Here is a 24,322-nt window from a genome sequence, read left to right as displayed (position 1 = left end):
AAAATGCATACTCAAAATATTTTATTAAAAAAGTGCTACTTTTTTTAGAATTAAATTCCATGCATAGAAGGAAGTATATTGAAATTGTTATTTTGATTATAAAAGTGTGATTTTCATCATAAATGATTTTTATGTATAAATAGATGCATAAAAGAAATTTTTTTATATTAAAAGAGTGATTTTTATCATAAATAATTTTTATATTAAAAGTGTGATTTTCATCATAAATGGATTTTATGCATAAATTAGATGCATAAGAGAAATTCTTTTATTCTAAAAGTGTAATTTCTACTAAATTGGATTTATGCATGGAAAGATGCATAAAGAATTTATTTTAATCCAAAAGTGTTATTCTCATCAATTTTGATTTTATGCATAAATAGATGCATAAAGATTTTTTTTATTTTAAAAGAGTTATTTTCATCAATTTTGATTTTATGCATAAATAGATGCATAAAGAATTTTATTTTTATTCCAAAAGAGTTATTCTCATTAATTTTGATTTTATGCATAAATAGATGGATAAAGAATTTTATTTTTAATTCAAAAGAGTTATTCTCATCAATTTTGATTTTATGCATAAATAGATGCATAAAGAATTTTATTTTTATTTTCAAAGAGTTATTTTCATCAATTTTGATTTTATGCATAAATAGATGCATAAAGAAATTTATTTCTATTTCAAAAGAGTTATTCTCATCAATTTTGATTTTATGCATAAATAGATGCATAAAGAGTTTTATTTTTATTTTAAAAGAGTTATTTTTATCAATTTTGATTTTATGCATAAATAGATGCATAAAGAATTTTACTTTTATTCCAAAAGATTTATTCTTATCAATTTTGATTTTATGCATAGAAAGATGCATGAAGAATTTTACTTTTATTCCAAAAGATTTATTCTTATCAATTTTGATTTTATGCATAGAAAGATGCATAAAGAATTTTATTTTTAATTCAAAAGAGTTATTTTCATCAATTTTGATTTTATGCATAGAAAGATGCATAAAGAATTTTATTTTTAATTCAAAAGAGTTATTCTTATCAATATTGATTTTATGCATAGAAAGATGCATAAAAGATTTATTTTTATTTCGAAAGTATTATTTTCATTGAAATTAAATTTATGCATAGTTAGATGCATAAAAGATTTATTTTTATTTTGAAAGTGTTATTCTCGTTAAAATGGAATTTATGCATAGTAAAATGCATAAAAGATTTTTTTTATTTTGAAAGTGTTATTCTCATTAAAATGGAATTTATGCATAGTAAAATGCATAAAAGGTTTATTTTTTTAATTTGAAAGTGTTATTTTCCTTAAAATTGAACTTATGCCTAAATAGATGCATAAAAAGGATTTTTATTAAAGTGTTATTCCTACTAAAGTTGTCTTTATGCCTAATTAGATGCATAAAGAATCTTTATATCAAAAAAAAAAGAATTCTCTTACATTCAATAAATAGATGTGATAGGAATCAGATAGATGTAAATGATGGAAGTGATATGAATCAGATAAATGTAAATGGATGAATGGATGAGGATGTTTGTGAATGCGAATGTGAATGTGAATGTGGAATATCTTATTGTGTTAAAGATATGAATGAGATAATTCTGAATGAATTGTTAACTGATAATGCGTTCTATATGAGTATCTTTATCCCTTGACTCTGTGGGGAGTCGACCTATTTAGAGAACCCCAGAATCAGTTGAATCAAAAATCGGATTGAATCATAAATAAAGAGACTTAACAAGAATTTTTGTATTGATAGGAACATGGATCGAGGTCGTCGTGGTAGAAATGTAAACCCCCAACTCGATGAAGAAGAGCTCGACCTAGATGTCGGTGTAAAACTCTTCATAGTTCGCAGCCTGGACCTTTCAAAGGGAGAAGGAGAAAACTTGGGCGAGGCTGTGGAGAAGTGGATCGATTCAATGGAAGAATACTTCGATGTCACCGGGTACAATGAGAAGAGCAAAATGGCTCTTGCAAGGCTAAAGATAGTGGAGTTAGCTAGAGTGGCATGGAGAAACCACTGCGAGACAAACCGTCTTGACCAAAATACCCAAACCTGGACTGATCTCAAAATTTACCTAAGGACGAGGTTCTGTCCTCCTAGCTTTTTAGAAACAAAGATGAACGAATTCTTAGAGTTAACCCAGGGGAGTAGAACTATTGAAGCATATCACCAAGCATTCGTCCTCCTCCTCAAATACTCGCCTCCGCTGGATGAAGAACAGCTGATGGGGCCAGGTTCATTCGGGGACTGAACGAACCTTTGAATATCCTGGTGAAGAATGCCAAGCCAGTTTCCATGGCCAAAGCAGTTTTGATGGCGAAGGATCTCGCCAAGGCCTTTGATGTCGAAGTCCCGCTAAAGCCAGCACCATCACCTTTCAAAAGGTTTTTATTCCCAAAAGGTGATTCCAACCTTCCTCCGCCTAAGAGATATCAGGGTCAAACCCAAGATATGGGAAGTTCCAAAATGGAAGAAACGTCCTTTTTTCGAAACTCAATCCCCTGGATTTCAACTTCAAAAGTTCCACCCTTGAACAAGAGAGTGAAATGCTATAATTGTCAAAGGTTTGGACATCGCAGCATGGATTGCCCAACTCCTTTTGGATCAAGGTTTTCAGGGCAGGAAAATTAGGGATCAAGATTCCAGACTCTAGCCCCTTCCGTCCAGAGTAATCAGGGTTCTATCCGCCAAAATCAGGGAAATCCCAGAGGTAGACCCTCTATCCAACCTGCAGTTTCAATCCAAGGTAATGCAAGACCTCCACCTCAGAATAGAGGAAGTCAAAGAGAGTTGTTCCCAAATCGGCCGTCCACTTCCAAGGCAGTAACACTGGAAGTGATTGAAGAAGAAGCTGAAAGCGATCATATTCCACCTCTGCGAGATGAGGACATCTTGTGTTTTTTAAGTGGGGTAGAATGTAAGATTCCTCCCCAGTCTCTCAGGATGTCCAGTATCTTCCCATGTAGTCAAATCCCTCTTCAAAAATATAAAAGATCTTGTTTCTACTAGTTTTGGCCTAGAGAGAGAGAAAATCTTCTAGAGAGTGTTAATTCAGTTTTTAAATATTTTTGGATGGAAAATATCTCTTCTTATTAAAATAAGTTCCTTGAAGGGACTCCCCTTCCTTACACATGTGTCAAAATGGAATCATTATACCCAAAATATCTCATTTTTTTAGTAATACTCATTGATTTTTACTAATAAACCTTGTACATAGTCAACTCTTCATTTTATGTGAGCATTTACTCATTTTTAGGGGGATTTTCTTTATTTCTTCCATTTTTCTCCTCCACACATTTGGATGAATCTTATTGGCCCATAGGAACCTTAATTTAAAATTTCAAAGAAATCTTGACCCTCAGGATAAGGCCTCGAACAAATTATACTTGATTTCTAATGCACCTTCTGAAAATCTTTTTGGGGAACTTATTTTAATAAGAAGAGATATTTTCCATCCAAAAATATTTAAAAATTGAATTACCACTCTCTAGAAGATTTTCTCTCTCTAGGCCAAAACTAGTAGAAACAAGATCTTTTATATTTTTGAAGAGGGATTTGACTACATGGGAAGATACTGGACATCCTGAGAGACTGGGGAGGAATCTTACATTCTACCCCACTTAAAAAACACGAGATGTCCTCATCTCGCAGAGGTGGAGTATGATCTCTTTCATCTTCTTCTTCTTCTTCAATCACTTCCAGTGTTACTGCCTTGGAAGTGGACGGCCGATTTGGGAACAACTCTCTTTTACTTTCTCTATTCTAAGGTGGAGGTCTTGCATTACCTTGGATTGAAACTATAGGTTGGATAGAGGGTCTACCTCTGGGATTTCCCTGATTTTGGCGGATAGAACCCTGATTACTTTGGATGGAAGGGGCTAGAGTCTGGAATCTTGATCCCTAATTTTCCTGCCCTGAAAACCTTGATCCAAAAGGAGTTGGGCAATCCATGCTGCCATGTCCAAACCTTTGACAATTATAGCATTTCACTCTCTTGTTCAAGGGTGGAACTTTTGAAGTTGAAATCCAGGGGATTGAGTTTCGGAAAAAGGACATTTCTTCCATTTTGGAACTTCCCATATCTTGGGTTTGACCCTGATATCTCTTAGGCGGAGGAAGGTTGGAATCACCTTTTGGGAATAAAAACCTTTTGAAAGTGATGGTGCTGGCTTTGGCAGGACTTTGACATCAAAGGCCTTGGCGAAATCCTTCGCCATCCGAACTGCTTTGGCCATGGAAACTGGCTTGGCATTCTTCACCAGGATATTCAAAGGTTCGTTCAGTCCCCGAATGAACCTGGCCCCATCAGCTGTTCTTCATCCAGCGGAGGCGAGTATTTGAGGAGGAGGACGAATGCTTGGTGATATGCTTCAATAGTTCTACTCCCCTGGGTTAACTCTAAGAATTCGTTCATCTTTGTTTCTAAAAAGCTAGGAGGACAGAACCTCGTCCTTAGGTAAATTTTGAGATCAGTCCAGGTTTGGGTATTTCGGTCGAGACGGTTTGTCTCGCAGTGGTTTCTCCATGCCACTCTAGCTAACTCCACTATCTTTAGCCTTGCAAGAGCCATTTTGCTCCTCATTGTACCCGGTGACATCGAAGTATTCTTCCATTGATTCGATCCACTTCTCCATAGCCTCGCCCAAGTTTTCCCCTTCTCCCTTGAAAGGTCCAGGTTGCGAACTATGAAGAGTTTTACGCCGACATCTAGGTCGAGCTCTTCTTCATCGAGTTGGGGGTTTACATTTCTACCACGACGACCTCGATCCATGTTCCTATCAATACAAAAATTCTTGTTAAGTCTCTTTATTTATGATTCAATCCGATTTTTGATTCAACTGATTCTGGGGTTCTCTAAATAGGTCGACTCCCCACAGAGTCAAGGGATAAAGATACTCATATAGAACGCATTATCAGTTAACAATTCATTCAGAATTATCTCATTCATATCTTTAACACAATAAGATATTCCACATTCACATTCACATTCGCATTCACAAACATCCTCATCCATTCATCCATTTACATTTATCTGATTCATAGCACTTCCATCGTTTACATCTATCTGATTCCTATCACATCTATTTATTGAATGTAAGAGAATTCTATTTTTTTTTGATATAAAGATTCTTTACGCATCTAATTAGGCATAAAGACAACTTTAGTAGGAATAACACTTTTATAAAAATCCTTTTGATGCATCTATTTAGGCATAAGTTCAATTTTAAGGAAAATAACACTTTCGAATTAAAAGAATAAACCTTTTATGCATTTTACTATGCATAAATTCCATTTTAATGAGAATAACACTTTCAAAATAAAAATAAATCTTTTATGCATTTTACTATGCATAAATTCCATTTTAAAGAGAATAACACTTTCAAAATAAAAATAAATCTTTTATGCATCTAACTATGCATAAATTTAATTTCAATGAAAATAATACTTTCGAAATAAAAATAAATCTTTTATGCATCTTTTTATGCATAAAATCAATATTGATAAGAATAACTCTTTTGAATTAAAAATAAAATTCTTTATGCATCTTTCTATGCATAAAATCAAAATTGATGAAAATAACTCTTTTGAATTAAAAATAAAATTCTTTATGCATCTTTCGATGCATAAAATCAAAATTGATAAGAATAAATCTTTTGGAATAAAAGTAAAATTCTTCATGCATCTTTCTATGCATAAAATCAAAATTGATAAGAATAAATCTTTTGGAATAAAAGTAAAATTCTTTATCCACTTCTCCATAGCCTCGCCCAAGTTTTCCCCTTCTCCCTTGAAAGGTCCAGGTTGCGAACTATGAAGAGTTTTACGCCGACATCTAGGTCGAGCTCTTCTTCATCGAGTTGGGGGTTTACATTTCTACCACGACGACCTCGATCCATGTTCCTATCAATACAAAAATTCTTGTTAAGTCTCTTTATTTATGATTCAATCCGATTTTTGATTCAACTGATTCTGGGGTTCTCTAAATAGGTCGACTCCCCACAGAGTCAAGGGATAAAGATACTCATATAGAACGCATTATCAGTTAACAATTCATTCAGAATTATCTCATTCATATCTTTAACACAATAAGATATTCCACATTCACATTCACATTCGCATTCACAAACATCCTCATCCATTCATCCATTTACATTTATCTGATTCATAGCACTTCCATCGTTTACATCTATCTGATTCCTATCACATCTCATCACATCTATTTATTGAATGTAAGAGAATTCTAATTTTTTTTTGATATAAAGATTCTTCACACATCTAATTAGGCATAAAGACAACTTTAGTAGGATTAACACTTTTATAAAAATCCTTTTTATGCATCTATTTAGGCATAAGTTCAATTTTAAGGAAAATAACACTTTCGAATTAAAAAAATAAACCTTTTATGCATTTTACTATGCATAAATTTCATTTTAATGAGAATAACACTTTCAAAATAAAAATAAATCTTTTATGCATTTTACTATGCATAAATTCCATTTTAACGAGAATAACACTTTCAAAATAAAAATAAATCTTTTATGCATCTAACTATGCATAAATTTAATTTCAATGAAAATAATACTTTCGAAATAAAAATAAATCTTTTATGCATCTTTCTATGCATAAAATCAATATTGATAAGAATAACTCTTTTGAATTAAAAATAAAATTCTTTATGCATCTTTCTATGCATAAAATCAAAATTGATAAAAATAACTCTTTTGAATTAAAAATAAAATTCTTTATGCATCTTTCTATGCATAAAATCAAAATTGATAAGAATAAATCTTTTGGAATAAAAGTAAAATTATTCCTGCATCTTTCTATGCATAAAATCAAAATTGATAAGAATAAATCTTTTGGAATAAAAGTAAAATTCTTTATGCATCTATTTATGCATAAAATCAAAATTGATAAAAATAACTCTTTTAAAATAAAAATAAAACTCTTTATGCATCTATTTATGCATAAAATCAAAATTGATGAGGATAACTCTTTTGGAATAGAAATAAATTTCTTTATGCATCTATTTATGCATAAAATCAAAATTGATGAAAATAACTCTTTTAAAATAAAAATAAAATTTGTTTATACATCTATTTATGCATAAAATCAAAATTGATGAGAATAACTCTTTTGAATTAAAAATAAAATTCTTTATGCATCTATTTATGCATAAAATCAAAATTGATGAGAATAACTCTTTTGGAATAAAAATAAAATTCTTTATGCATCTATTTATGCATAAAATCAAAATTGATGAAAATAACTCTTTTAAAATAAAAAAAATCTTTATGCATCTATTTATGCATAAAATCAAAATTGATGAGAATAACACTTTTGGATTAAATAAATTCTTTATGCATCTTTCCATGCATAAATCCAATTTAGTAGGAATCACACTTTTAGAATAAAAGAATTTCTCTTATGCATCTAATTTATGCATAAAATCCATTTATGATGAAAATCACACTTTTAATATAAAAAATTATCTTTTATGCATATGTTTATGCATACAAATCATTTATGATAAAAATCACTCTTTTAATATAAAATAATTTCTTTTATGCATCTATTTATGCATAAAAATCATTTATGATAAAAATCACACTTTTATAATCAAAATAACAATTTCAATATACTTCCTTCTATGCATGGAATTTAATTCTAAAAAAAGTAGCACTTTTTTAATAAAATATTTTGAGTATGCATTTTCTTATACCTAGGATGAAAATTAATACTTTAAGAATACATATACGATGGGAATTACTCTTTTTGAATTAAAAAAATAAAACTTATTTTTCACAATTTTAGAAAATTTCACCATAACCTCCTTTGTATGGCTGACCATTTTTCAATTTTTAATTCTCTAAAATTAATTGGACGTTCACCAAGAGTATTTAAATCATTCTAATGTAAACATTTCTACTTATCAAAGCAAAACATTATGAAAAACTTGACTTTATCCATTAATCATTTATCCAGGATAAAGAATGGTTGGATTTACTAAAGAAGAGAGGGGAATGCCTTTTTTCAATGAGGCATAACATCATAGTCAATTTAGAGAAGACAAAAATCATAAAAATTAAGCATACATGGGAATTTATGTATTTTCTTACTTCCATTCATCAATTAACTTCAATAGCATTAAAAAGCCATTCCAATTAAGCTTCTCAAGCTTGAGAGGAGTTGAGAAGAGAGAAACATTGAGAAATTATGAAAAAATATCAAAATTCACACTTCACCTTACAAATTGCTTGATTCTTTGATCACGGTAGAGGCTCCCAATCAATCAATTGGTTTGGTATGCTGATGGAGCCACCAATGGAGATTGAAGAAGGAGGGAAGCTCCAATTTCTTCAATTTGGAGAGAATTTTAGAGAATAGTAAAAATTATTATTATTTCAGCATAATTCTGGCATAGTTCCTGCCCTGAAAACCTTGATCCAAAAGGAGTTGGGCAATCCATGCTGTGATGTCCAAACCTTTGACAATTATAGCATTTCACTCTCTTGTTCAAGGGTGGAACTTTTGAAGTTGAAATCCAGGGGATTGAGTTTCGGAAAAAGGACATTTCTTCCATTTTGGAACTTCCCATATCTTGGGTTTGACCCTGATATCTCTTAGGCAGAGGAAGGTTGGAATCACCTTTTGGGAATAAAAACCTTTTGAAAGGTGATGGTGCTGGCTTTGGCGGGACTTTGACATCAAAGGCCTTGGCGAAATCCTTCGCCCCATCCGAACTGCTTTGGCCATGGAAACTGGCTTGGCATTCTTCACCAGGATATTCAAAGGTTTGTTCAGTCCCCGAATGAACCTGGCCCCATCAGCTGTTCTTCATCCAGCGGAGGCGAGTATTTGAGGAGGAGGACGAATGCTTGGTGATATGCTTCAATAGTTCTACTCCCCTGGGGTAACTCTAAGAATTCGTTCACACAACCTCGTCCTTAGGTAAATTTTGAGATCAGTCCAGGTTTGGGTATTTCGGTCGAGACGGTTTGTCTCGCAGTGGTTTCTCCATGCCACTCTAGCTAACTCCACTATCTTTAGCCTTGCAAGAGCCATTTTGCTCTTCTCATTGTACCCGATGACATCAAAGTATTCTTCCATTGATTCGATCCACTTCTCCACAGCCTCGCCCAAGTTTTCCCCTTCTCCCTTGAAAGGTCCAGGCTGCGAACTATGAAGAGTTTTACGCTGACATCTAGGTCGAGCTCTTCTTCATCGGAGTTGGGGGTTTACATTTCTACCACGACGACCTCGATCCATGTTCCTATCAATACAAAAATTCTTGTTAAGTCTCTTTATTTATGATTCAATCCGATTTTTGATTCAACTGATTCTGGGATTCTCTAAATAGGTCGACTCCCCACAGAGTCAAGGGATAAAGATACTCATATAGAACGCATTATCAGTTAACAATTCATTCAGAATTATCTCATTCATATCTTTAACACAATAAGATATTCCACATTCACATTCACATTCGCATTCACAAACATCCTCATCCATTCATCCATTTACATTTATCTGATTCATATCACTTCCATCATTTACATCTATCTGATTCCTATCACATCTATTTATTGAATGTAAGAGAATTCTATTTTTTTTATATAAAGATTCTTTACGCATCTATTTAGGCATAAAGACAACTTTAGTAGGAATAACACTTTTATAAAAATCCTTTTGATGCATCTATTTAGGCATAAGTTCAATTTTAAGGAAAATAACACTTTCGAATTAAAAGAATAAACCTTTTATGCATTTTACTATGCATAAATTCCATTTTAATGAGAATAACACTTTCAAAATAAAAATAAATCTTTTATGTATTTTACTATGCATAAATTCCATTTTAAAGAGAATAACACTTTCAAAATAAAAATAAATCTTTTATGCATCTAACTATGCATAAATTTAATTTCAATGAAAATAATACTTTTGAAATAAAAATAAATCTTTTATGCATAAAATCAATATTGATAAGAATAACTCTTTTGAATTAAAAATAAAATTCTTTATGCATCTTTCTATGCATAAAATCAAAATTGATGAAAATAACTCTTTTGAATTAAAAATAAAATTCTTTATGCATCTTTCGATGCATAAAATCAAAATTGATAAGAATAAATCTTTTGGAATAAAAGTAAAATTCTTCATGCATCTTTCTATGCATAAAATCAAAATTTCTCCTCTCTCTTGGATCAAACCGAATAAAAAAAGAACCAAACTAGGTCCAAATCTGGTGCCCAAATTCAACCAAACTAAATCTGGAAAATTCTAGAAATCAGTTGGTCTTGGTTAGAGCCTCCCTCTACTATAAATAGAACCTAAGCCCTTTGTAAAAAAATAGGAGAATTATACTATGCCAGAATTATGCTGAAATAATGATAATTTTTACTATTCTCTAAAATTCTCTCCAAATTGAAGAAATTGGAGCTTCCCTCCTTCTTCAATCTCCATTGGTGGCTCCATTAGCATACCAAACCAATTGATTGATTGGCGGCCTCTACCGTGATCAAAGAATGAAGCAATTTGTAAGGTGAAGTGTGAATTTTGATATTTTTTCATAATTTCTCAATGTTTCTCTCTTCTCAACTCCTCTCAAGCTTGAGAAGCTTAATTGGAATGGCTTTTTAATGCTATTGAAGTTAATTGATGAATGGAAGTAAGAAAATACATAAATTCCCATGTATGCTTAATTTTTATGATTTTTGTCTTCTCTAAATTGACTATGATGTTATGCCTCATTGAAAAAAGGCATTCCCCTCTCTCCTTTAGTAAATCCAACCATTCTTTATCCTAGATAAATGATTAATGGATAAAATCAAGTTTTTCATAATGTTTCGCTTTGATAAGTAGAAATGTTTACATTAGAATGATTTAAATACTCTTGGTGAACGTCCAATTAATTTTAGAGAATTAAAAATTAAAAAATGGTCAGCCATACAAAGGAGGTTATGGTGAAATTTTCTAAAATTGTAAAAAATAAGTTTTAATTTTTTAATTCAAAAAGAGTAATTCCCATCATATATGTATTCTTAAAGTGTTAATTTTCATCCTAGGTATAAGAAAATGCATACTCAAAATATTTTATTAAAAAAGTGCTACTTTTTTTAGAATTAAATTCCATGCATAGAAGGAAGTATATTGAAAATGTTATTTTGATTATAAAAGTGTGATTTTTATCATAAATGATTTTTATGCATAAATAGATGCATAAAAGAAATTATTTTATATTAAAAGAGTGATTTTTATCATAAATGATTTGTATGCATAAATATATTTATAAAAGATAATTTTTTATATTAAAAGTGTGATTTTCATCATAAATGGATTTTATGCATAAATTAGATGCATGAGAGAAATTCTTTTATTCTAAAAGTGTAATTCCTACTAAATTGGATTTATGCATGGAAAGATGCATAAAGAATTTATTTTAATCCAAAAGTGTTATTCTCATCAATTTTGATTTTATGCATAAATAGATGCATAAAGATTTTTTTTATTTTAAAAGAGTTATTTTCATCAATTTTGATTTTATGCATAAATAGATGCATAAAGAATTTTATTTTTTATTCCAAAAGAGTTATTCTCATCAATTTTGATTTTATGCATAAATAGATGCATAAAGAGTTTTTTTTAATTCAAAAGAGTTATTGTCACCATTTTTTATTTTATGCATAAATAGATGCATAAAGAATTTTATTTTTATTTTAAAAGAGTTATTTTCATCAATTTTGATTTTATGCATAAATAGATGCATAAAGAAATTTATTTCTATTCCAAAAGAGTTATTCTCATCAATTTTGATTTTATGCATAAATAGATGCATAAAGAATTTTATTTCTATTTTAAAAGAGTTATTTTTATCAATTCTGATTTTATGCATAAATAGATGCATAAAGAATTTTACTTTTATTCCAAAAGATTTATTCTTATCAATTTTGATTTTATGCATAGAACGATGCATAAAGAATTTTACTTTTATTCCAAAAGATTTATTCTTATCAATTTTGATTTTATGCATAGAAAGATGCATAAAGAATTTTATTTTTAATTCAAAAGAGTTATTTTCATCAATTTTGATTTTATGCATAGAAAGATGCATACAAAATTTTATTTTTAATTCAAAAGAGTTATTCTTATCAATATTGATTTTATGCATAGAAAGATGCATAAAAGATTTATTTTTATTTCGAAAGTATTATTTTCATTGAAATTAAATTTATGCATAGTTAGATGCATAAAAGATTTATTTTTATTTTGAAAGTGTTATTCTCGTTACAATGAAATTTATGCATAGTAAAATGCATAAAAGATTTTTTTTTATTTTGAAAGTATTATTCTCATTAAATTGAAATTTATGCATAGTAAAATGCATAAAAGGTTTATTTTTTTAATTCGAAAGTGGTATTTTCCTTAAAATTGAACTTATGCCTAAATAGATGCATAAAAAGGATTTTTATAAAAGTGTTATTCCTACTAAAGTTGTCTTTATGCCTAATTAGATGCGTAAAGAATCTTTATATAAAAAAAAAAATTAGAATTCTCTTACATTCAATAAATAGATGTGATGAGATGTGATAGGAATCAGATAGATGTAAATGATGGAAGTGATATGAATCAGATAAATGTAAATGGATGAATGGATGAGGATGTTTGTGAATGCGAATGTGAATGTGAATGTGGAATATCTTATTGTGTTAAAGATATGAATGAGATAATTCTGAATGAATTGTTAACTGATAATGCATTCTATATGAGTATCTTTATCCCTTGACTCTGTGGAGAGTCGACCTATTTAGAGAACCCCAGAATCAGTTGAATCAAAAATCGGATTGAATCATAAATAAAGAGACTTAACAAGAATTTTTGTATTGATAGGAACATGGATCGAGGTCGTCGTGGTAGAAATGTAAACCCCCAACTCGATGAAGAAGAGCTCGACCTAGATGTCGGCGTAAAACTCTTTATAGTTCGCAGCCGGACCTTTCAAGGGAGAAGGGAAAAACTTGGCCGAGACTGTGGAGAAGTGGATCGAATCAATGGAAGAATACTTCGATGTCACCGGGTACAATGAGAAGAGCAAAATGGCTCTTGCAAGGCTAAAGATAGTGGAGTTAGCTAGAGTGGCATGGAGAAACCACTGCGAGACAAACCTTGACCGAAATACCCAAACCTGGACTGATCTCAAAATTTACCTAAGGACGAGGTTCTGTCCTCCTGGCTTTTTAGAAACAAAGAGGGAGTAGAACTATTGAAGCATATCACCAAGCATTCGTCCTCCTCCTCAAATACTCGCCTCCGCTGGATGAAGAACAACTGATGGGGCCAAGTTCATTCGGGGACTGAACGAACCTTTGAATATCCTGGTGAAGAATGCCAAGCCAGTTTCCATGGCCAAAGCAGTTCGGATGGCAAAGGATTTCGCCAAGGCCTTTGATGTCAAAGTCCCGCCAAAGCCAGCACCATCACCTTTCAAAAGGTTTTTATTCCCAAAAGGTGATTTCAACCTTCCTCCGCCTAAGAGATATGAGGGTCAAACCCAAGATATGGGAAGTTCCAAAATGGAAGAAATGTCCTTTTTCCGAAACTCAATCCCCTGGATTTCAACTTCAAAAGTTCCACCCTTGAACAAGACAGTGAAATGCTATAATTGTCAAAGGTTTGGACATCGTAGCATGGATTGATCAAGGTTTTCAGGGCAGGAAAATTAGGGATCAAGATTCCAGACTCTAGCCCCTTCCGTCTAGAGTAATCAGGGTTCTATCCCCCAAAATCAGGGAAATCCCAGAGGTAGATCCTCTATCCAACCTGCAGTTTCAATCCAAGGTAATGCAAGACCTCCACCTCAGAATAGAGGAAGTCAAAGAGAGTTGTTCCCAAATCGGCCGTCCACTTCCAAGGCAGTAACACTGGAAGTGATTGAAGAAGAAGAAGAAGATGAAAGAGATCATAATCCACCTCTGCGAGATGAGGACATCTCGTGTTTTTTAAGTGGGGTAGAATGTAAGATTCCTCCCGAGCCTCTCAGGATGTCCAGTATCTTCCCCTGTAGTCAAATCCCTCTTCAGAAATATAAAAGATCTTGTTTCTACCAATTTTGGCCTAGCGAGAGAAAATCTTCTAGAGATTGGTAATTCAGTTTTTAAATATTTTTGGATGGAAAATATCTCTTCTTATTAAAATAAGTTCCCCCAAAACAGAAGTTCAAAAAGATTTTCAAAAGGTGCATTAGAAATCTGGTATAATCTATTCAAGAGGGCTTATCCTGAGGGTGAAGATTTCTTTGAAATTTTAAATTAAGGTTCTTATGGGCCAATAAGATTCATCCAAATGTGTGGAGGAGAAAAATGGAAGAAATAAAGAAAATCCCCCCAAAAATGAGTAAATGCTCATTTAAGATGAAGAGTTGACTATGTATAAGGTTTATTAGTAAAAATCTATGAGTATTACTAAAAAAATGAGATAGTTTGGGTATAATGATTCCATTTTGACACATGTGTAAGGAAAGGGATTCCCTTCAAGGAGGCACCTACTTCACATGCTTGAATGAGTTTTAAACTAAAAAAAGATGTGATATTTTTATCTCTCCTCTCTCTTGGATCAAACCGAATCAAAAAGGAACAAAAACGATTAAAAAAGGAACCAAACGAGGTCCAAATCTGGTGTCCAAATTCAACCAAACTGAATCTAGAAAATTCTAGAAATTAGTTGGTCGTGGTTAGAGCCTCCCTCTCCTATAAATAGAACCTGAGCCCTTTGTAAAAAAATAGGAGAATTATACTATGCCAGAATTATGCTGAAATAATGATAATTTTTACTATTCTCTAAAATTCTCTCCAAATTGAAGAAATTGGAGCTTCCCTCCTTCTTCAATCTCCATTGGTGGCTCCATCAGCATACCAAACCAATTGATTGATTGGGGGCCTCTACCGTGATCAAAGAATCAAGCAATTTGTAAGGTGAAGTGTGAATTTTGATATTTTTTTCATAATTTCTCAATGTTTCTCTCTTCTCAACTCCTCTCAAGCTTGAGAAGCTTAATTGGAATGGCTTTTTAATGCTATTGAAGTTAATTGATGAATGGAAGTAAGGAAATACATAAATTCCCATGTATGCTTAATTTTTATGATTTTTATCTTCTCTAAATTGACTATAATGTTATGCCTCATTGAAAAAAGGCATTCCCCTCTCTTCTTTAGTAAATCCAACCATTCTTTATCCTAGATAAATGATTAATGGATAAAATCAAGTTTTTCATAATGTTTTGCTTTGATAAGTAGAAATGTTTACATTAGAATGATTTGAATACTCTTGGTGAACGTCCAATTAATTTTAGAGAATTAAAAATTGAAAAATGGTCAGCCATACAAAGAAGGTTATGGTGAAATTTTCTAAAATTGTGAAAAATAAGTTTTAATTTTTTTAATTCAAAAAGAGTAATTCCCATCGTATATGTATTCCAAAAGAGTTATTCTCATCAATTTTGATTTTATGCATAAATAGATGCATAAAGAGTTTTATTTTTATTTTAAAAGAGTTATTTTTATCAATTTTGATTTTATGCATAACTAGATGCATAAAGAATTTTACTTTTATTCCAAAAGATTTATTCTTATCAATTTTGATTTTATGCATAGAAAGATGCAGGAATAATTTTACTTTTATTCCAAAAGATTTATTCTTATCAATTTTGATTTTATGCATAGAAAGATGCATAAAGAATTTTATTTTTAATTCAAAAGAGTTATTTTCATCAATTTTGATTTTATGCATAGAAAGATGCATAAAGAATTTTATTTTTAATTCAAAAGAGTTATTCTTATCAATATTGATTTTATGCATAGAAAGATGCATAAAAGATTTATTTTTATTTCGAAAGTATTATTTTCATTGAAATTAAATTTATGCATAGTTAGATGCATAAAAGATTTATTTTTATTTTGAAAGTGTTATTCTCGTTAAAATGGAATTTATGCATAGTAAAATGCATAAAAGATTTATTTTTATTTTGAAAGTGTTATTCTCATTAAAATGGAATTTATGCATAGTAAAATGCATAGAAGGTTTATTTTTTTAATTCGAAAGTGTTATTTTCCTTAAAATTGAACTTATGCCTAAATAGATGCATAAAAAGGATTTTTATAAAAGTGTTATTCCTACTAAAGTTGTCTTGATGCCTAATTAGATGCGTAAAGAATCTTTATATCAAAAAAAAATTAGAAATCTCTTACATTCAATAAATAGATGTGATGAGATGTGATAGGAATCAGATAGATGTAAATGATGTGATGAGATGTGATAGGAATCAGATAGATGTAAATGATGGAAGTGATATGAATCAGATAAATGTAAATGGATGAATGGATGAGGATGTTTATGAATGCCAATGTGAATGTGAATGTGGAATATATTATTGTGTTAAAGATATGAATGAGATAATTCTGAAACTGATAATGCGTTCTATATGAGTATCTTTATCCCTTGACTCTGTGGGGAGTCGACCTATTTAGAGAACCTCGGAATCAGTTGAATCAAAAATCGGATTGAATAATAAATAAAGAGACTTAACAAGAATTTTTGTATTGATAGGAACATGGATCGAGGTCGTCGTGGTAGAAATGTAAACCCCCAACTCGATGAAGAAGAGCTCCACCTAGATGTTAGCATAAAACTCTTCAAAGTTCGAAGCCTGGACCTTTCAAGGGAGAAGGGAAAAACTTGGGCGAGGCTATGGAGAAGTGGATCGAATCAATGGAAGAATACTTCGATGTCACCGGGTACAATGAGAAGAGCAAAATGGCTCTTGCAAGGCTAAAGATAGTGGAGTTAGCTAGAGTGGCATGGAGAAACCACTGCGAGACAAACCGTCTCGACCGAAATACCCAAACCTGGACTGATCTCAGAATTTACCTAAGGACGAGGTTCTGTCCTCCTGGCTTTTTAGAAACAAAGATGAACGAATTCTTAGAGTTAACCCAGGGGAGTAGAACTATTGAAGCATATCACCAAGCATTCGTTCTCCTCCTCAAATACTCGCCTCCGCTGGATGAAGAACAGCTGATGGGGCCAGGTTCATTCGGGGACTGAACGAACCTTTGAATATCCTGGTGAAGAATGCCAAGCCAGTTTCCATGGCCAAAGCAGTTCGGATGGCGAAGGATTTCGCCAAGGCCTTTGATGTCAAAGTCCCGCCAAAGCCAGCACCATCACCTTTCAAAAGGTTTTTATTCCCAAAAGGTGATTCCAACCTTCCTCCGCCTAAGAGATATCAGGGTCAAACCCAAGATATGGGAAGTTCCAAAATGGAAGAAATGTCCTTTTTCCGAAACTCAATCCCCTGGATTTCAACTTCAAAAGTTCCACCCTTGAACAAGAGAGTGAAATGCTATAATTATCAAAGGTTTGGACATCGCAGCATGGATTGCCCAACTCCTTTTGGATCAAGGTTTTTAGGGCAGGAAAATTAGGGATCAAGATTCCACACTCTAGCCCCTTCCGTCCAGAGTAATCAGGGTTCTATCGCCAAAATCTTGGAAATCCCAGAGGTAGACCCTCTATCCAACCTGCAGTTTCAATCCAAGGTAATGCAAGACCTCCACCTCAGAATAGAGGAAGTCAAAGAGAGTTGTTCCCAAATCGGCCGTCCACTTCCAAGGCAATAACACTGGAAGTGATTGAAGAAGAAGAAGAAGATGAAAGAGATCATACTCCACCTCTGCGAGATGAGGACATCTCGTGTTTTTTAAGTGGGGTAGAATGTAAGATTCCTTCCCAGTCTTTGAGGATGTCCAGTATCTTCCCATGTAGTCAAATCCCTCTTCAAAAATATAAAAGATCTTGTTTCTACTAGTTTTGGCCTAGAGAGAGAAAATCTTCTAGAGAGTGGTAATTTAGTTTTTAAATATTTTTGGATGGAAAATATCTCTTCCTATTAAAATAAGTTCCCCCAAAACAGAAGTTCAAAAAGATTTTCAGAAGGTGCATTAGAAATCAAGTATAATTTGTTCAAGAGGTCTTATCCTGAGGGTCAAGATTTCTTTGAAATTTTAAATTAAGGTTCCTATGGGCCAATAAGATTCATCCAAATGTGTGGAGGAGAAAAAATGGAAGAAATAAAGAAAATCCCCCCAAAAATGAGTAAATGCTCACATAAAATGAAGAGTTGCCTATGTACAAGGTTTATTAGTAAAAATCTATGAGTATTACTAAAAAAATGAGATATTTTGGGTTGGAGCAAGAAGCCTAGTTGTATTTTGAGCAACTTAATAATCAAGATATTTTCTTGTATTTTGTGAGTCTCTCTCCTCCACATAATGATCTAGCATGATCACCACAAAATTCTAACATGGTATCTAGAGCTTGGCAAGATTAGGTCCCTTTTGTGGTGTAAAACAGGTCAATTTTATCTCTTTTTCTTTTGTGGAGCTGAACCTCCTGCCAGTGGAGGAGCTCTAGCAACTCGTGGAGGCAAGATCTCAACGTGTTTTCATCTAAGAAAATTTAGAGAAGGTCTGGATGCTCATCTTCGTACAAGCAATTGGCGGATTACTCCTCTCGCTGTGCTGCGGCATTGCCGCCTGAGCAAACCGACACACGTTTTCCTGCGTAGCTGATGCCGTACACCTTTTGACACATGTGTAAGGAAGGGGAGTCCCTTCAAGGAGGCACCTACTTCACATGCTTGAAAGAGTTTTAAACTAAAAAAAATGTGATATTTTTATCTCTCCTCTCTCTTGGATCAAACCGAATCAAAAAGGAACCAAACCGAATCAAAAAGGAACCAAACTAGGTCCAAATCTGGTGTCCAAATTCAACCAAACTGAATCTGGAAAATTCTAGAAATCAGTTGGTCTTGGTTAGAGCCTCCCTCTCCTATAAATAGAACCTGAGTCCTTTGTAAAAAAATAGGAGAATTATACTATGCCAGAATTATGCTGAAATAATGATAATTTTTACTATTCTCTAAAATTCTCTCCAAATTGAAGAAATTGGAGCTTCCCTCCTTCTTCAATCTCCATTGGTGGCTCCATCAGCACATCAAACCAATTGATTGGTTGGGGGCCTCTACCGTGATCAAAGAATCAAGCAATTTGTAAGGTAAAGTGTGAATTTTGATCTTTTTCCATAATTTCTCAATGTTTCTCTCTTCTCAACCCCTCTCAAGCTTGAGAAGCTTAATTGGAATGGCTTTTTAATGCTATTGAAGTTAATTGATGAATGGAACTAAGGAAATAGATAAATTTTCATATATGCTTAATTTTTATGGTTTTTTATGATTTTTGTCTTCTCTAAATTGACTATGATGTTATGCCTCATTGAAAAAAGGCATTCCCCTCTCTTCTTTAGTAAATCCAACCATTCTTTATCCTAGATGAATGATTAATGGATAAAGTCAAGTTTTTCATAATGTTTCGCTTTGATAAGTAGAAAATATTTACATTAGAATGATTTAAATACTCTTGGTGAACTTCCAATTAATTTTGGAGAGTTAAGAATTGAAAAATGGTCAGCCATACAAAGGAGGTTATGGCAAAATTTTCTAAAATTATGAAAAATAAGTTTTAATTTTTTAATTCAAAAAGAGTAATTCCCATCGTATATGTATTCTTAAAGTGTTAATTTTCATCCTAGGTATAAGAAAATACATACTAAAAATATTTTATTAAAAAAGTGTTACTTTCTTTATAATTAAATTCCATGCATAGAAGGAAGTATATTGAAATTGTTATTTTGATTATAAAAGTGTGATTTTCATCATAAATGATTTTTATGCATAAATAGATGCATAAAAGAAATTCTTTTATATTAAAAGAGTGATTTTCATCATAAATGATTTGTATGCATAAACATATGCATAAAAGATAAATTTTTATATTAAAAGTGTGATTTTCATCATAAATGGATTTTATGCATAAATTAGATGCATAAGAGAAATTTTTTTATTCTAAAAGTGTAATTCCTACTAAATTGGATTTATGCATGGAAAGATGCATAAAGAATTTATTTTAATCCAAAAGTGTTATTCTCATCAATTTTGATTTTATGCATAAATAAATGTATAAAGAATGTTTTTTAATTCTTTATGCATAAATAGATGCATAAAGATTTTTTTTTAATTTTAAAAGAGTTATTTTCATCAATTTTGATTTTATGCATAAATAGATGTATAAAGAATTTTATTTTTATTCCAAAAGAGTTATTCTCATCAATTTTGATTTTATGCATAAAGAATTTTATTTTTAATTCAAAAGAGTTATTCTCATCAATTTTGATTTTATGCATAAATAGATGCATAAAGAATTTTATTTTTATTTTAAAAGAGTTATTTTCATCAATTTTAATTTTATGATAAATAGATGCATAAAGAATTTTATTTCTATTCCAAAAGAGTTATTCTCATCAATTTTGATTTTATGCATAAATAGATGCAAAAAGAATTTTATTTTTATTTTAAAAGAGTTATTTTCATCAATTTTTGATTTTATGCATAAATAGATGCATAAAGAATTTTACTTTTATTTCAAAAGAGTTATTCTTATCAATTTTGATTTTATGCATAGAAAGATGCATAAAGATTTTTTTAAAATTCAAAAGAGTTATTTTCATCAATTTTGATTTTATGCATAGAAAGATGCATAAAGAAATTTATTTTTAATTCAAAAGAGTTATTCTTATCAATATTGATTTTATGCATAAAAGATTTATTTTTATTTTGAAAGTATTATTTTCATTGAAATTAAATTTATGCATAGTTAGATGCATAAAAGATTTGTTTTTATTTTGAAAGTGTTATTCTCGTTAAAATGGAATTTATGCATAGTAAAATGCATAAAAGATTTATTTTTATTTTGAAAGTGTTATTCTCATTAAAATGGAATTTATGCATAGTAAAATGCATAAAAGGGTTTTTTTAAATTCGAAAGTGTTATTTTCCTTAAAATTGAACTTATGCCTAAATAGATGCATAAAAAGGATTTTTATAAAAGTGTTATTCCTACTAAAGTTGTCTTTATGCCTAATTAGATGCGTAAAGAATCTTTATATATAAAAAAACGAATTCTCTTACATTCAATAAATAGATGTGATGAGATGTGATAGGAATCAGATAGATGTAAATGGATGGATGGAAGTGATATGAATCAGATAAATGTAAATGGATGAATGGATGAGGATGTTTGTGAATGTGAATGTGAATGTGGAATGTGGATATGGATGTATGAATGAGGATATGGATGTGTATGTATGAATGTGGAATGTGGATATCGATGTATGGATGTGGATATGGATGTATGGATGTGAATGTGGATGTGGATGTATGAATGTGGATGTGAATGTGGATGTGGATGTGGATATGGATGTATGGATGTGAATGTGGATGTGGATATGGATGTATGGATGTGAATGTGGATGTATGAATGTGGAATGTGGATATGGATGTATGAATGTGGAAGGTGGATATGGATGTATGGATGTGGATGTAGATGGATGTATGAATATGGATGTAGATGGATGTATGAATATGGATGTAGATGTGGATGTATGAATGTGGATGTATGGATGTAAATATGGAATGTGGATGTGGATGTGGATGTGGATGTGGATATGGATGTATGAATGTGGATGTGGAAATGGATGTATGGATATGGATGTAGATGTGGAAATGAATGTATGGATGTGGATGTGGATATGGATGTATGAATGTGGATGTGGATGTATGGATGTGGACATGGATGTATATGTATGAATGCGGATGTGGGATTGGATGTATGGATGTGGATGTACGAATGTGGATGTGTATGTGGAATAATGAATGCGAATGTGTATGTGAAATGATGTATCGTCGCTCGATATGAGTGAATAGATGAGATGTGATGACATGTGAATTGGGATGTGAATATATGATATGTGATGTGAATGAATCTGAGGTGATGAGATGGAAAATGATGTGATTGGATGAGAATGAGTACACATATGAATGCAATGTGGAATAAGTAATGTGGACTGATGAGGGATAATGTGAATTGGGATGTGAATATATGATATGTGATGTGAATGAATCTGAGGTGATGAGATGGAAAATGATGTGATTGGATGAGAATGAGTACACATATGAATGCAATGTGGAATAAGTAATGTGGACTGATGAGGGATAATGTGGAAAGATGAGAGTTCAATATAGAAACTATATTTGTGACCTGTTTGTAAATGACTGTTTTATGTCAAGAATGCTAGGGAAGCATTTTGACCGTCTTGTGATTAAGGTCATGGAGACCTAACTGATAAAGTTGTAATTGCTGACGGAGAGTCAATGGAGGACGTCTCACATAGCAAGGTCAGCCGAGGTCTTGACCGATTTAAATGGTGAGCTTCTGGTACGGTGGATGAGGGACCAAGAGGAAGCGGCCTATGAGTGAAGGGCTAGGTGACCTGCGAAGGATCCTAGAGGGTGCTGACCATACGGTGCTCGGGCTCTGGGTCGTCGAAGATACCCACACGTACATCATGGGAAGATATTGGAACAAGGAGTAAGAGTTGTTTTCTGAAACCGAGTATGGATCTGGTTGATTGACCTTGCTGGTCTTCAACTGATGAGTCCATAGCTCTCTTATATGGATCTGTTGGTTGATCTTGCTGATCTTCAACGAGGATTCCATCTTGATTTCTATAAGTGAATATTTGTCGGGTACTATGAGCTAGGAACTATCGAAAAGGCCCCTGAGTGAACAGGTGGTGAGCGTTCTGGTTACCAATGATGCCATAGATACTCCGATGAAGGAATGATTAGAAATTAAGATTCAACCGGATACTTGGAAGTTTATGATCAGTAACACTATGATTTCATTAAATGACTGATTTAAATACAGTTGAATCTGGGAAAAAGGCAATTTCATATTGGGTGTGTATGAAAGAAAGTAACAGGGGTGGGTTAGTCCCTCACCAAGGGAGTGGCTCATGAAGGAGTCACCACTTAGCATCTCTTTCTTTGTGCGCGGAAGGTTAGTAATGAAATCCATTGATATATGACTCCATTTGCCTTCGGGAATGGGCAATGGCTGAAGCAAACCTCCCGGTTTATGTGTAGGATCCTTGTTCAATTGACATGACCGGCACCCACTTACATAAGCATGAATGCTCTTCCACATCCCCTTCCAAAAGAAACTTTTCCTTATTGCATCAAAGGTTTTGTAGACACCCAAATGACCAGCCATAGGAGTACAATGCATCTCTTCCATGATCTTCTTGATAGATGATGAAGTAGGAACCAAGTAGACTTTTCCTTTGTAGTAGAGGAGACCATTTTTCAGCTCATAATGGGGTAACTCTTCACATACGCCTTGCTGTAATTTCTGCACTATTTGTGAGGTTTCTTCATCAAACAAGTACTCTTCTTGTATCTCCATGATCCAATCTTTATGCACCTCAGAAATAGCATACAATGAGCAGGCCCACATACGAGACAAGGAATCGGCAACCACATTTTCTTTGCCCTTTGTGTATGTGATTTCAAAATCATAGTTTTGTAGTGTTGCTACCCACCTTCTTTGCTTAGGAGACAAATTGGGTTGTGTGAGGAAATACTTCAGCACCCTATGATCACTTCTCACATAAAAATGACTCCCATATAAGTAATGGTGCCATTTCTTGATAGCATGGAGTATAGCAATCATCTCTTGCTCATACACATGGAGTTCTCTTTCTTTGTCATTCAGCTTTCTACTTTCATAAGCAATGACTCCATGGTCTTGGTAAAGTACCGCACCAATCCCTCTTCCACTTGCATCCGCCCTTATTGTGAAAGGTTTGGTGAAGTCTGGACATACCAAAATAGGTGCTGATGTGAACATCTTCTTCATATCTTCAAAGCTTTTGTTGGCAATGGCATCCCAAAAGAAGGTTTCCTTCTTCAATTTGTCCGTCATTGGGGCTGCAATTTCTGCATAGTGGGCAATAAAGCGCCTATAGAATGAAGATAACCCCAAAAATCCCCTCAATTGAGTAGTGTTTGAAGGAACCGGCCAATTCCTAATACATTCCACTTTCTTTGGATCCACACAAATGCCATCCTTGCTCACAATGTGACCCAAGGGTTGTTGCAAGATCAGGGTATCCAGTTTTGTCCAGTTTATGCTGTGTGGACTGGGACAATGCTTGGAGAGAAAATTTGGGGAGACAGGGTACTTCAAATGAGATCAAGAAACTAATAGAAAATACACATGCACTAAAATTGACCCAATAAAACTTAAATTAATATAAATTAGTCTAATTAATGAAAATTTATCAAAAATATGTTG

This window comes from Cibotium barometz, chromosome 2 (assembly GCF_041138505.1).
Source record: "Cibotium barometz isolate CiBa-2024 chromosome 2, ASM4113850v1, whole genome shotgun sequence".
NCBI lineage: Eukaryota > Viridiplantae > Streptophyta > Polypodiopsida > Cyatheales > Cibotiaceae > Cibotium > Cibotium barometz.
The sequence above is the reverse complement of the archived record's forward strand: the minus strand, read 5'-3'. Positions refer to the sequence as shown.